Raw genomic sequence first — 12,006 nt, forward strand, 5'->3', positions numbered from 1 at the left:
TTGTATGAATGGTCTTAATTTTAGTTATGGACTATGCTTTGTATCCTAGCTTATCCCACAGTTTTAAAAAGAGCAAATCTGCTACCCTGCTCACCTTGTTCTGGGTTACTCTTTAGCTAAGGCAGTCCCATCTCTTAGCTCCATAACGAGCAAGTTGAGAAGAAACAGACTTAGGAGAAATGGGATGACGTAACTGAGTTTCTACAGGTGGTTAGGGGCAGGTTTAGAACTAGAATCCAGGTATACCGATTCCTCATTTTGTATTCTTTCTTGCTGGATGGAATTACTTTCAGTCCAGCATTTGATAGCTAATGAGAAAAGGAAACTAGAACTATTGCCAGGGAATCAGAACGTTCAGAAAAGACTTAAAAGCGCTATGTCTTTTGAATGCAGGGCTGGGAATGTGATTTGGACACATTGAAAGTTAGACATGGAATGTCAGCAGTATTGTCTTGCTGGGATTGTATAATTATTAAGAAGATGGATGATAGTTTGAGTAGAAAGATTGAAAGGACTTTGTACTTTTTTGTACTCATACCATGTCATACATGTGACAGGTGAGAAAGGAGAAGTGGCAGGAAGAGAACTGGAAGTGTGTGCCAGGAGTTCAGAGACAAGACACACAAAGCCAGTTTTGGAGTGGGCCAGACTGTGTGACATGGCACTTTCCCTGACCCAAAGACTAGGTCCTCTCACTATGGGAGTGTAGAGCTACACCAGGTGTCTGCAGCCACAGCAGACCTCTTTACTATCCACAACATGCCCCTTCTAGAGAGTCTCCCATCTTTGGAACCAAAGAGTGTCATCTGAGAAGTCGTACACCTACGACCTCCCTGTTTTTAATAACCTTGGTCCCAGGGGTAGAGAAAGAGAAATCTTCCAACAGGAGATAATGCAAAAAATAAAACTTTCCTCTTAGGATGGCTTAGTCGGAGAGGTTACTTGAAGGAGAATATCCAAGGGTTGTGTTTATACAATAGGGTAAGACTGGCTCCCTCGTGTATGAGAGAAAATGTAAACTGTACTTTAGATAAGTAATAGTATCTATAGCATTTTGTGTGCATACTCTAACTTGTGTTGTTTCTTGCTGTTACTTTTGCATTGGCTTTCCCAGCTCCCATGTAGGACTCATGGGGAAGTGTCATTATCACTTGCCTCTATATATCTACCGCACTCTATATGGTGATTTGTAAGCAGTACATGCTTAATAAATGCCTGGGGCTGATAATAAAACATAAATTTATTTTTTTTTTTTCTTATTTTAAAAATCAGTTCAGGGCACCTAAATGATTCAGTCAGTTAAGCGACTGCCTTCATCTTAGGTCGTGGTCCTGGGGTCCTGGGATCAAGTCCCACATCGAGCCCCCTTCTCTGAGGGAAGCCTATTTCCCCTTCTGCCTCTCTCTCTCTCTCTCTCTCTCTCTCTCTCATGAATAAACAAAATCTTAAAAAATAAAAAAAATTTTAAAAATTAAAAATAATTGTATCTTAATGAAAGTTACTGATTTATTCCTCAATCTTTGCTGCATTTCCACATGTAATCCCTTAAGCCTTTTAGGTAAATCCTCAGTATTAATAGAAATACGATTTTAATCTGGATTACCATGAAGCAATTAGATTTGGCACATGGTCTGTTGATAAAATTAGAGACATGTAACATTAGAAGGGACTTAAGCTATGACTCTCAAACAAATGCTGTCCTGGATAAATAATGGTTATTTTTATTTCATTTTTGTTTTGTTTTTAAGTAGGCTTCATGCCCAAAGTAGGGCTCGAACTCACAACCCTGAGATCAAGAGTTATATGCTCTACCGACTGAGCCAGCCAGGTGCCCCAATAATGGCTAATTTTATTTAAAAAATTACTATTTACTAAAATTATTTATATATGGTTAATTTTATGTGAATGTGTATTATAAAATGAATGCAGTTAATTTTATGAATAGTTTAACAAGACAACTATATTTTAAGTATATTTTTTATTTATTTGAGAGAGTGAGCACCAGAGAACAAGAGTGGGGTGAGAGGCAGAGGGAGAAGCAGACTCCCCACTGAGTGGGGGGCCCAACGTGGGGCTGGATCCCAGGACTCTGGGGTCTTGAGTTGAGCTAAAGGCAGATGCTTAACCAACTGAACCACCCAGGCACCCCCTACATTTCTTTTTTAAAGCATTCCAATAGTAGTTTGAAATTCTGTATTAGTTTGCTGGGACTGCTGTAACACAGTGCCACAAACGTGGGTGGTTTTCACAATAAAATTTATTCTTTGACAGTTCTGAAGGCTGAGGTCAAGTCATTGGCAGGGTTACTCCTGAGGTCCAAGAGAAAATCTGTTCTAAGTCTCTCTCTTAGCGACTGCTAGCTTGCTAGCCATCTTTGGTGTTCCTCAGTTTATAGAACCACTTCATCTCTGCCTTCATCTTCACATGGTGGTACTCCCTGTGTGCATGGCTATGTCCTAATTTCCCTTTTTGATAAGAACACCGGTCATATTGGATTAGGAGCCTACCTTACCCCAGCGTGATCTCATTTTAACTAATAACACCTACAATGACCCTATTTCCAAATAAGGTCACACTCTGAGGTCCTGGGGTGAGGACTTCAACCAATGAATTTGTAGGAGGGTTTTGCAGGGGAGAGGACACAATTCAACCCATCATACATTCTTAATCAGTAAGAAATTTTTCTTTATGTCTAATTAAATGATTTGCTTATTCAATCAGGTCCCATTTCCTTTCTTCTTTAGTGGGAAAGTGGGCTTGATTCTGCTCCTTACCTATGGCAAAGAAGATGAACCTCACTTTCTACACCATTTTTAGCTCCTACACAAAGCAGGAGGAATGACTAATGTAATCTCATAAACATTCATTAGGCCACCTTCTTTTCTGTGAGGTTATTAGACCTTAAAGGCAGGATCCAGGCCTGAACCTTCTTCTTTCCCTTGTAGTTCTCATTGCCATCCAGAAAACAAACCTGTAAAAGGCCCTGGTCTTCCTCCCAGAGGAGGCAGGCCCAGCCAGCTACCCTGCTTGGTGAGATCTGGCTCCACAGACAAGAGGCAGGTGGCTAATTCTCCTCCATGATGCATCTGTTCATATCACAGTGTTAGGGATGGAGTCAAAAGCCCCTTGCAGATACTGCCACTTGGGGCCTAAGACTCATGATTACCAGTCACCCTGCAGTGGGATAAGGGGAAGGGGTGGTTTTTGAGTCAGGGCCTCTTTTGACTTTAGTGACTCCTCAATCAGGTGAATGTGCTTCAGAGTGGGCTTGCTTTCAGCTAATGATGAGATCTTACACTTAAGGCTTTGGAGTCAAACTGGCAGATTTAGAAAAGGAGATACAGGATACCTCAGTTTAACCTTAATTCTGAGCCCCGTGCTCAAATTCATTTTGCCCCTGCATTGAGGTTTCACAGGCACTTGATCAAATGTTAGGAAACCTGGTATGTTGTTTCCTGGTGGTTCTTGTTTTCCTTGGATTCACCTTTAATATAAGCAACTCAGCAATTTGGCCAGCCTGTTGGCATCTTCCTCTTTTCTTCCTCCATGCTATACTCCTGGAAACAAATAGAACCATTCTCCACCAAGAAGAGCACTACTCTCCAATATTCAGCCAAATGTCCCACCATGTACTCATTGGAGCTTTCCTGATCTATCTTCTCCCTCCATCCCCTCTCCATCTTTCAAATCCCTGATCTCCATTGCTGGCTTTTGGTAAGTGCTTCTTCTCTTTGGATTTGGGATTCTCTAGGGCACTGTCCGTGATTCACTGACTTTGGATTCCCATGTGACACTCCGCTCTGAGCAGTACTCTGTCTTTGACATTCAGGACAGTTTGGGAAAGCCTCTAACTCAGACTCAACTGTTAGGCTAGCCATCCTTCTCCTTAAGCCACAGCAGAGGGATACAGAGATCTGCTGTGGACCTCTATTCTGGGTCCTTTCCCACCAGGAAGAAATGGGTGATGGAGAAGCTGTAGCTGCACCTTACAGAATGACAATGTCTGGCTCAGCTGGCGGGGGGTGGGGGGGGGCAGGTGGAACCACCAACACTGCATTCACGTGTACATATCAGTCAAAGCCTTTTCCACACATTGTTGCCCCATGTCATGAGAAACACCAATTGTTTCCAGCACTTTTCTATGGTATCACATCAACATTAGTGAAGATTATGTTGTAACAAAGGCTGGCACCACATTTCCTTTGGTTCTGAAGTTTTGTACAGTGCTAGGATATAAAATCTGACTCCATTCCCTTCTCCCAACTCCAAAAATTGTCTTTGTGAGTAGCTTTTTTGTGTGTGTGAAAATGGACTCCTATTAGCCCCATCTTTCTTTTCTCCTGGTGATGTTCTATAGGGGAACAGAGGGAATGAAAGGGGATTATGTGATGTTTGTAAAACCCCTTTCTGCATTCTGAAGTGACAGCACTAAGTCATAAGCCCCCTGGAGAAAAATCTCTGCCTCACAGCATTGCTGGCTTTTGCTCCATCAGCTGTCCCTCCCGGAAGAGGGTGTTCCCAGGCAGGGCTTTCATGCCATGAGGATGACTTCAAGATAGACATGGTTCATGAAGCCTATATCCCTGTCAGGTTGATATGCTTGACTTCCAATCCAGAGGCAGTATTTCTTCATAAGCTTATATACCCCAAACTACAGTGGCATTTTTTGTGTCTTCCACCTTCATGATTAAAGATCTTGGTGTCTTTTGTGAAGAAAAGGAATTCTGTGTGCTTTGAGCCAACCTGTCCACCAGCCCTATAGACTGGCCCTTGCACTTGCTCAGGGATCCGGAGGCTCTCAAGAGCTTTCAACCTCTCTGCTGGTTCTCATTGTTCTTTTTTTTTTTTTTTTAAGATTTTATTTATTTTTTATTTGAAAGAGAGAGAGCATGAGTGGAAGTTGGGAGAGGACAGAGGGAGAGGGTTAACAGACTCCTCAGTGAGCAGGGAGTCTGGTGCAGGGCTCAATTTCAGGACCCCAGGATTTTGACCTGAGCTGAAAGCAGATGCTTAACTGACTGAGCCACCCAGGTGCCCCTGGTTTTCATTGTTCTTAAATCTTTACTCCAAATGATTCTCCATCGAGAATTGTCTACTCTTTGAGCTCTCTGATTCATCTCTTTTCCATCAGCATTTTTGAAAAAGATTTTATTTATTTATTCATGAGAGACACAGAGAGAGAGAGAGAGGCAGAGACATAGGCAGAAAGAGAAGCAGGCTCCATACAGGTAGCCTGATGTGGGACTCGATCTCGGGACTCCAGAACCATGCCCTAGGCCGAAGGCAGGCACTAAACCGCTGAGCCATCCAGGGATCCCTTCCACCAGCATTTAAATGTGATCAAGACTCCTGTAAAATCTCAACACTGTCTCCCCTACCTCCTACCCAATATCTCTTCCCCTGCTAAAGTCAAATTTCTTGAAAGTGTTGTTTACATTTTGATTTCCACTTCCATGCCTCCTAATCATGCCTCAAACTTATGGCCAATAGGCTTCTATCTCTACTACTTCAGTGAAACTACTTCCAAGCACCCCACAAAGTCCCAAACTGTTAAATCCATAAACCCTTTCTTTCCTGGTCTTATCTGAGCCTTCCGAAGCATTTAGCACAGTTGGACATGCCTTCCTTTTTGAGATGATCTTTTCCCAAATTCCTCCCAGGCCTGTCCTTCATTTTCTTGCAGGACCCACTCTTCCATTTCCCCCTTAAATATGCATTTCCTCAGTGATTTGTTTTAAGCTCTCAATTCTCCTCATTCTGTACCATCTTCCTGGGTAATCTCATTCCATTGCTAGCTTCAATTCACACCCTTATTCTGATGATTCCCAAATCTGTCACCCCAGCTTCCACCAAGCCCATAGAGCCACCTGTTTCCTAAATACCTCCTCACAGGTGTCCTACGGGCCTTTTCAGTATTTCTTGCCTGACCCAGGAAATCTCAGTGAGGTGACCTTCTAAGTAACTCCACAAACTAGTCATCTTGCCCTTTAATCACCTGTTCATTTGTTTTCCTTTCTCTTCCACCTACGTGTATACACACTTCTCACCCATGTAGCTTGGGAGCCCTGTTGGAGCAGGAACCACACTGTCATTTTTGCTGTGGTATTCTGGATTTCTGGTAGAAGCTCAGAATTTTTTGTTGACTGAAAAAATGTGGATGCAATATGATTCCAACATGTTACTGCTACCTGCTTCTGTTCATTATCCATTTCCTGGGCCAGCTGTAAAGTTTTTGAGCCCATAGATAAGCATAGATTTGTGGATGTTTATAATCTTGCTAAGATTAGGAAGTAGTATTAATGAAGTGTTACCAAATGGCCTTCTGACATGCCTGCCCTGTTTAAGTACCTCATAACTCTGATTACCCTTGACAATACCCCAGCAACTAACAAGATGAATCCTGCATATCCTATTGGACAGCAGTGGCTAAGCAGACAACATAGTGATGTTTGGTCTTGGCACTTGTCTGGGAGACTCAAACTAACTGTAGCCATCCACTATCTTTGAAATATAATGTGGGGCCTATCCTGACTGTTGCTGGTTTTCATTTTTAAATTCATACATACTAGTGGTATGGCAAATGTGTACCACCTGAATCTCACGGGGGGGTGGGGGGAAGGCTCTAATTTGTAGCATTTGTTCATTTCCACAGTGTAAATAGTGCTACCTTGGCTAATGTCAACCTGATGTTATAAAATTCTGGAAAATATAACAGTAACTTTTTGTGAGTGGTACATGTTGGCTCCAGCACAACACAGTCTGGATGGGTGGGGAGGGGCACTATATAAGCTTAATTTTCATAAATCATCATTCACCTTAATTCATAAGAGTTAACTGCTTATGACTAGAAAAAATTTCAGAATTTCAGAGAGAAAGCAGTGATTTTAAGAGTAGCTTGACAAAAGCAGTCCTGAGGGGGAAATACATCGCAATACAAGCATCCATCCAAAAACTGGAAAGAACTCAAATACAAAAGCTAACCTTACACCTAAAGGAGCTAGAGAAAAAAACAGCAATTAGATCCTACACCCAGCAGAAGAAGAAAGTTAATAAAGATTCGAGCAGAACTCAATGAAATCGAGACCAGAAGAACTGTGGAACAGATCAACAAAACCAGGAGTTGGTTCTTTGAAAGAATTAATAAGATAGATAAACCATTAGCCAGCCTTATTAAAAAGAAGAGAGAGGAGACTCAAATTAATAAAATCATGAATGAGAAAGGAGAGATCACTACCAACACCAAGGAAATACAAACGATTTTAAAAACATATTATGAACAGCTATACGCCAATAAATTAGGCAATCTAGAAGAAATGGACGCATTCCTGGAAAGCCACAAACTACCAAAACTGGAACAGGAAGAAATAGAAAACCTGAACAGGCCAATAAGCAGGGAGGAAATTGAAGCAGTCATCAAAAACCTCCCAAGACACAAGAGTCCAGGGCCAGATGGCTTCCCAGGGGAATTCTATCAAACGTTTAAAGAAGAAATCATACCTATTCTACTAAAGCTGTTTGGAAAGATAGAAAGAGATGGAGTACTTCCAAATTCGTTCTATGAGGCCAGCATCACCTTAATTCCAAAACCAGACAAAGACCCCACCAAAAAGGAGAATTACAGACCAATATCCCTGATGAACATGGATGCAGAAATTCTCAACAAGATACTAGCCAATAGGATCCAACAGTATATTAAGAAAATTATTCACCACGACCAAGTAGGATTTATCCCCGGGACACAAGGCTGGTTCAACACTCATAAAACAATCAATGTGATTCATCATATCAGCAAGAGAAAAACCAAGAACCATATGATCCTCTCAATAGATGCAGAGAAAGCATTTGACAAAATACAGCATCCATTCTGATCAAAACTCTTCAGAATGTAGGGATAGAGGGAACATTCCTTGACATCTTAAAAGCCATCTACGAAAAGCCCACAACAAATATCATTCTCAATGGGGAAGCACTGTTAGCCTTTCCCCTAAGATCAGGAACAAGACAGGGATGTCCACTCTCACCACTGCTATTCAACATAGTACTGGAAGTCCTAGCCTCAGCAATCAGACAGCAAAAAGATCTCTTCAAATTGGCAAAGAAAGAGTCAAACTCTCCCTCTTCACCGATGACATGATACTCTACATAGAAAACCCAAAAGCCTCCACCCCAAGATTGCTAGAACTCATACAGCAATTCGGTAGCGTGGCAGGATACAAAATCAATGCCCAGAAGTCAGGGGCATTTCTATACACTAACAATGAGACTGAAGAAAAAGAAATTAAGGAGTCAATCCCATTTACAATTGCACCCAAAAGCATAAAATACCCAGGAATAAACCTAACCAAAGAGGTAAAGGATCTATACCCTAAAAACTATAGAACACTTCTGAAAGAAATTGAGGAAGACACAAAGAGATGGAAAAATATTCCATGCTCATTGATTGGCAGAATTAATATTGTGAAAATGTCAATGTTACCCAGGGCAATTTACACGTTTAATGCAATCCCTATCAAAATACCATGGGCTTTCTTCAGAGAGTTGGAACAAATTATTTTAAGATTTGTGTGGAATCAGAAAAGACCCCGAATACCCAGGGAAATTTTAAAAAAGAAAACCATATCTGGGGGCATCACAATGCCAGATTTCAGGTTGTACTACAAAGCTGTGGTCATCAAGACAGTGTGGTACTGGCACAAAAACAGACACATAGATCAGTGGAACAGAATAGAGAATCCAGAAGTGGACCCTGAACTTTATGGGCAACTAATATTCGATAAAGTAGGAAAGACTATCCACTGGAAAAAAGACAGTCTCTTCAATAAATGGTGCTGGGAAAATTGGACATCCACATGCAGAAGAATGAAACTAGACCACTCTCTTTCACCATACACAAAGATAAACTCAAAATGGATGAAAGATCTAAATGTGAGGCAAGATTCCATCAAAATCCTAGAGGAGAACACAGGCAACACCCTTTTTGAACTCGGCCACAGTAACTTCTTGCAAGATACATCCACGAAGGCAAAAGAAACAAAAGCAAAAATGAACTATTGGGACTTCATCAAGATAAAAAACCTGCACAGCAAAAGAAACAGTCAACAAAACTCAAAGACAACCTACAGAATGGGAGAAGATATTTGCAAATGATGTATCAGATAAAGGGCTAGTTTCCAAGATCTACAAAGAACTTATTAAACTCAACACCCAAGAAACAAACAATCCAATCATGAAATGGGCAAAAGACATGAACAGAAATATCGCAGAGGAAGACATAGACTTGGCCCACACGCACATGAGAAAATGCTCTGCATCACTGGCCATCAGGGAAATACAAATCAAAACCACAATGAGATACCACCTCACACCAGTGAGAATGGGGAAAATTAACAAGGCAGGAAACAACAAATGTTGGAGAGGATGTGGAGAAAAGGGAACCCTCTTACACTGTTGGTGGGAATGTGAACTGGTGCAGCCACTCTGGAAAACTGTGTGGAGGTTCCTCAAAGCATTAAAAATAGACCTGCCCTACGACCCAGCAATTGCACTGCTGAGGATTTACCCCAAAGATACAGATGCAGTGAAACGCCGGGACACCTGCACCCCGATGTTTCTAGGAGGAATGTCCACAGTAGCCAAACTGTGGAAGGAGCCTCGGTGTCCATCGAAAGATGAATGGATAAAGAAGATGTGGTTTATGTATACAGTGGAATGTTACTCAGCCATTAGAAATGACAAATACAGGATCCCTGGGTGGTGCAGTGGTTTGGCGCCTGCCTTTGGCCCTAGAGACCCAGGATCGAATCCCACGTTGGGCTCCCGGTGCATGGAGCCTGCTTCTCCCTCTGCCTGTGTCTCTGCCTGTCTCTCTCTCTCTCTCTCTCTGATGGGACTATCATAAATAAATAAAAATTAACCCCCCCCCCAAAAAAAAAAGAAATGACAAATACCCACCATTTGCTTCAACGTAGATGGAACTGGAGGGTATTATGCTGAGTGAAATAAGTCAATCGGAGAAGGACAAACATTATATGGTCTCATTCATTTGGGGAATATAAATAATAGTGAAAGGAAATAGAAGGGAAGGGAGAAGAAATGCATAGGAAATATCAGAAAGGGAGACAGAACATGAAGACTCCTAACTCTGGGAAACGAACTAGGGGTGGTGGAAGGGGAGGAGGGTGGGGGGTGGGGGTGAATGGGTGATGGGCACTGAGGGGGGCACTTGATGGGATGAGCACTGGGTGTTATTCTGTATGTTGGCAAGTTGAACACCAATAAAAAATAAATTTATTATTAAAAAAAAAAGAGTAGCTTGACTCATATTTTCTCTAGGTTTTCCTTTGGCATCTAAGGCTTTCATCATTCTGGGCCCAGCACTGTTCCACCCAGGGGGAAGGGCATGACAGGCAGAATAATGGTCCTCAAAGATGTCCACGTCCTAATCCCTGCAATTTATATTACCTTACATGGCAAAGGGGAGCTAAAGATGCAGATGGAATTAATGATGCTAATGAGCTGACTTTAAAGGAAATTAGGGGAGAGTATCCTGGACTATCCAGGATGGTTCAGTATAATCACAGGGGTCTTTAGTGGTAGGAGAGAAAGAACCAGAGAGACAGCAGTGTGAGAAGGATTGGCCCAGAGGTTCTAGATTTGAGGATAAAGGACCCACAAGCAAAGGAATGTGGACAGCTTCTAGAAGCTGGCAGAAGGGCTATGAAACAGATTCTCTCTCCTAAGTGTCTCCAGAAAATTACTCAGCCCTGCTGACAATTTGGTATTAGCCCAACAAGACCCATGTTAGTTTTCCAACCTATATCCTGTAATATAATAAATTTGTATTCTTCAAGCTCCATATGTTTTTAGATTTTATTTATTTACACATGAGAGACAGAGAGAGAGAGAGAGAGGCAGAGACACAGGCAGAGGGAGAAGCAGGCTCCATGCAGGGAGCTCGACGTGGGACTTGATCTTGGAGACCCTGGGCTAAGGGCAGCTCTAAACCACTGAGCCACCCTGGGCTGCCCTTCAAGCTCCATATTTGTGGTAATCTGCCATGCAGCAATAGGAAACTAAGACAAAGAGTTATCACTATTTAGTGATACCGAGGACCCTCTGCATTTGCTAAGAACCTGCTTACCTTTGACTCCTTAGCCATTTGGCTCCAAATCCTTGGCTCTGCAACCTTAATGATGATTCTGCCTTTGGCCCTGTGATCCCAGTTGTATTTCATCATGCTGGCATTTGAAACATGGCTTTCCTAAACAGACTCATTTCTCTAACTCCCTTCACCAGAGCCCATTGAGTAGGGACCCAGCTGGGTCACCCTGTATCATTCTCCTCATGAGGGAAAAGGGTATTTAGCTAGTCATAGTCGTCCCAACATTGTTCCTGTTTTTTCCATTTCCTCAGCCCCCACAACTGTGTTCCACATTTCTAGCACCTAAATCCTAGACAATGACAACAATCTTTCTTCCAAACCATTAGGAAGATCAGCCCTCATAAGAGAAAGAACAAATGTCACCTGTTCTTCCTGACAAAAGTACAAACATCTTGGTTGCCATTCATAACTTCCCCAATGTTGCCCCAATCTACTTTGCTGAAGAAATTTCTAGATATTTCTCTAGTGAAGTGTGCAATTGAAACACAATGGTGCCTAAAGCTATTTATGATTTCGTGGCTTCTTAACTTATATCCACCCATCATCTACAAATATTTACTGAGTCTTTTCTTTTCTCTTCTCTTCTTTTATTTTCTTTTCTTTCTTTTTTTAAGATTTTATTTATTCCTGAGAGATGCACAGAGAGAGGCAGAGACAGAGGCAGAGGGAGAAACAGGCTCCCTGCAGGGAGCCCAATGTGGGACTCCATCCCAGGACTCTGGGATCACGCCCTGAGCTGAAGGCATTCAACCACTGAGCCACCCAGCTGTCCCTACTGAGTGTTTTTCTAATACCTGTATCAGACAAGGTAAATGATACAAAAAGTAAGTCCAAATAAAATGAGT

This window comes from Canis lupus, chromosome 12 (genome assembly GCF_011100685.1).
Source record: "Canis lupus familiaris isolate Mischka breed German Shepherd chromosome 12, alternate assembly UU_Cfam_GSD_1.0, whole genome shotgun sequence".
Classification (NCBI taxonomy): domain Eukaryota; kingdom Metazoa; phylum Chordata; class Mammalia; order Carnivora; family Canidae; genus Canis; species Canis lupus.